The sequence below is a fragment of the Glycine max genome, chromosome 20 (assembly GCF_000004515.6).
Source record: "Glycine max cultivar Williams 82 chromosome 20, Glycine_max_v4.0, whole genome shotgun sequence".
In the NCBI taxonomy this organism is placed as follows: Eukaryota; Viridiplantae; Streptophyta; class Magnoliopsida; order Fabales; family Fabaceae; genus Glycine; species Glycine max.
Window position 1 is genome coordinate 25,399,506 of NC_038256.2, and position 3,914 is coordinate 25,403,419.

General features: G+C 37.1%; 1 pseudogene; it reads left to right on the top strand.

Moving 5' to 3' along the window:
- Positions 1-3,203: 3,203 nt before the first annotated feature.
- On the top strand, positions 3,204-3,914 carry LOC102662007 (uncharacterized; annotated as a pseudogene).

The window sequence follows — 3,914 nt, forward strand, 5'->3', positions numbered from 1 at the left end:
CTGGTAATCGATTACCAAATCATTGTAATCGATTACACAAAGCTTTTTTTTGAAAGGATGTGACTCTTCACAATTGAATTTGAATTTCAACATTCAAACACATTGGTAATCAATTACCAATATATTGTAATCGATTACACCATTTTGAAATTAATTGGAACGTTGTAAATTCAGTTGAAAGCTTTTAAAAACAAAATTTTGCAACTGGTAATCGATTACTGGAAACTGGTAATCGATTACCAAAGAGTAAAAATTCTGGTAACTTAGAAAATTTTAAGAAAAACTCTTGAAAAAAAAATGTGCTATGTTTGTTTTTTGAAAAGTCTTTTCAATACTTCCCTTGTGAAGTCTTCATGATTTCTTCTCTTGAAACTTGACTTCATCTTTTCTTGAATCTTGAAATCAAACTTCTCTTGATTCTTGAATTGTTCTTGACTCAATCTTGAAATCATTCTCTTGGGCTTTTTGTCATCATCTTTGTTATCATCAAAACAACTTGAATTAATCTTGATTCAACATCATGAAGCTTGCTTCTACACTCATTTCCACCCCTACTTGTCGGCGATGCTCTATAACACGACCACTAAATGGACTGCGAAAAATCAACTTGTAAGGGAGGAAAATGGAGTTCCGGAACATGAAAATTAACAAAAGACAACAGAATTACCTACAACAGAGGAGGACCTGAACATTAGCGCCCTTCTCTTTCAAAGACATTTTTGGTTCGTAGATCCAATTTTGAAATGGCTTCTCAGAAATGAAAATTGTTTCTTCTCTATCTCTCACTTCATCTCTATCGATGTGAAAAAAGGGTGTAAGGTGCATGATGTACACCTCTCGTCGGACATCCTCCAAGTCGTCGCGGTGGACGAGTTTGTGCATGGGCAAGAGAGTGTTGCGACCCAGTTTGCATCTTTCCAATCACTCACTCGCTGGAAACCCTAAGCACGAGAGAGTAGAGGGAAAGACATGTCGCGCGGGTCATTAAATATCCATCGGTCTTACAAAACCGTCTTAGAGTGACAACCTTCAAAGGCGGTTTTTGTAATACCGTCTTTGTTAAAAATATCATATTTGCATTATTGTCACTGCCTTACATATTAAGATGGTTATTGGAAACCTTCATCGAATGCTTGTCATAAAAAAATGTTTATTGAGTAGTGCAACCACCATGTAAAAAAGGGAAAACAACAGAAAGAAGAAAAATCAATACATCTCATCTCAAAATGGAAAAAAAATTAAGAACCAACAACAATACAGTACCAAAAAACAATCTAGATTCACAACAAAAGACAATCTCATCTTAGATCTTGAATACAAACCAACAAAACAGAACCATCTTAGATCTAAAATACAAACCAACATCACAGAACCATCTTAGATCTAAAATACAAACCAACATCACAAACCAAATTTACCAGATCAAGGGATGACAATGGTGGTTGCGCGAGGGAGCACTCTCAATGGTGGCTCAAGGGCCGACGGTGGTTGCATGAGGAAAGGGTCACGATGTTGGGGACACAAGGGAGGGGTCGTGATAGTGGTTGCACGAGGGAAGGGCCGCAATGGTGGCTCGAGGGGTGATAGTGGTTGTGCGAGGGATGGGCTGCAATGGTGGCTCGAGGGGCAACGGTGGTTGTGCGAGGGAAGGGCCGTGATGGTGGTGCATGGTGTGATGGTGGTGGCACGATGAAGAAACCAAGAGAAAGAGAACAAGGGAAGTGAGGAGTAGGGGAGATTCGACAAAGAAAAGAAAAGAAAGAGGAGTCTAGAGAAGTGGTGTGGGAAAGAGGGATTTTGAACGTGGGGAAGTGAGAAAGGCTCTAGAAGTGTGTGGAGAAGTGGAGAAGTTGTGTATCGGGAAGGTTGAAAAAAAATGCAATTGAAAATTTGGTATATTGGGAAGTGGAGAAGTGGAGAATTGGAATGTAGAGTCTAAACGTGTTGCGGAGAAGGAAAATTTTGGATAAAAATTTGAGAATATTAATGTTGAAGAGAGAAAAGATAAATGGGTTGGGGGATGCAATTACCGTTGAGAATATTATCATTGTGGATACAAAGTTTTTTTATCGTTAGAGACGTTAGTCACTATAAATTTGGCTCAATGTATCAAAGGATTCAATTATAGGAGTCGACCAAACATCAAAGCAATATTGGGCAAGGATAAAAATTGCGTACAACAATGATGATGTGTGTCAAAGTGAGAAATTTTTTGAAAGAAGCTGGACTCAAATGAAATATTGGCGGAACAGGATCTACCCTCCAATTCAAAAGTTTAACAAGTACTACAAACAAGCAGATAAAAATAGGAGAAGTGGAAGTTCAAAGAAAGATGTTTTGGCTGATGCTCATATGATTTACTTACAGGATACTTGGTAAAAAATTTGAGGTTGAGCATGCTTGGTTGTTGTTGAAAGATCAACCAAAATTCAATGCAGAATTTATGTCAAAGTGTTCAAAAAGAACAAATGTTTCTGCTAGTGGAAATTACTCATTGTCTTCTAACCCAGAGACACCCATTGAAGTCAAAGAATATGATACGTCATCACCAATGTCTCGCCCAATTGGACAAAAAGCAGCAAAAAGGAAGAGCAAAGAAAAAGAAGCTTCTAACACTCTCGATTTATCTGACATGGAAAGTGTAATGAAGGACAAAAATGTGAACACATCAAAACTTATTCAGGTAAAGGAGGCATAGGAAAGGTGTCTGCAAGAACAAGAGCGGCGTATGAAATATGAAATTCTCATGAAGGATACATCCAAGATGTCCAAATAGCATCACCAAGACCACGAAAAGTATTGTGACCATATTAGGAAAAAACTAGGATACTAAATGTTTAGTTCTTATGTACGAATGTTATGCTAATGTTGTGTTTTATAATTAACTTTAGTAGTGTAGGTCATTGTTGTATCCTAAATTCATAATTTTATGTTGTAAAACTAGTCGTTATAAAACTAATCATTATAAAATTAGTCGTTATAAAACTAATCATTGGAAAACTGGCAATTATAAAATTATCCATTCGAAAACTAGCCGCTATAAAACCAGCCATTGGAAAACTAGTTGTTATAAAACTAGTCTTTGGAAAACTATTCATTATGAATGAAGCTATATAGATGTCCAATATTTCATTATCCTTGCATGTTCTCATACAAATTACGCAATATTTCTCTCTGATTTCAAACACTTCAGTTACCATATAATGGATCCAAACATTGATTTAGATGAAGTTTTGAATCAAATGATAGATGAGGAATTGGAAGACAACCCTGACAAAGAAATCATTATATTGATACTTGAGAGCCAACAACAACTACATGGCAACACCACTAGGTGTAGGCAAAGAAGAAGAGTGGTACATCGGAATCGTGAAAAAGGTCATGATCGATTGTTCAATGGCTATTTCTTAGCAAATCCGGTGTACACAGAGATTCAGTTACGAAAAAGGTTTCGAATGTGAAGGCATGTGTTTCTTCGAATTGTAGACACGCTAAACAATCATGATGAGTACTTTCAAATGAGGGTCGATGCACTGTGTCGAAAAGGCCTATCTCCATTACAGAAGTGCACAGCTGCTCTTCATATATTGGCTTATGGCTCATCTGCTGACAATGTGAATGAATATGTTCAAATTGGTGAAACAACTGCAGTGGAATGCTTGTCGCGATTTGTATCAAGCATCTACACCATATTTGGAAATTAGTACTTGAGGAGACCAAATACCAAAGACACCGAACGATTACTACAAATAGGAGTGACACATGAATTTCTAGGTATGTTAGGTTTCATTGATTGTATGCACTTGGAATGGAAAAATCATCCAGTTGCAAGGAAAGGTCAATTTTGTCGAGGTGATCATTGGAACCCAACAATTATTCTTGAAGTCGTGGCATCACAAGACTTGTGGATTTGA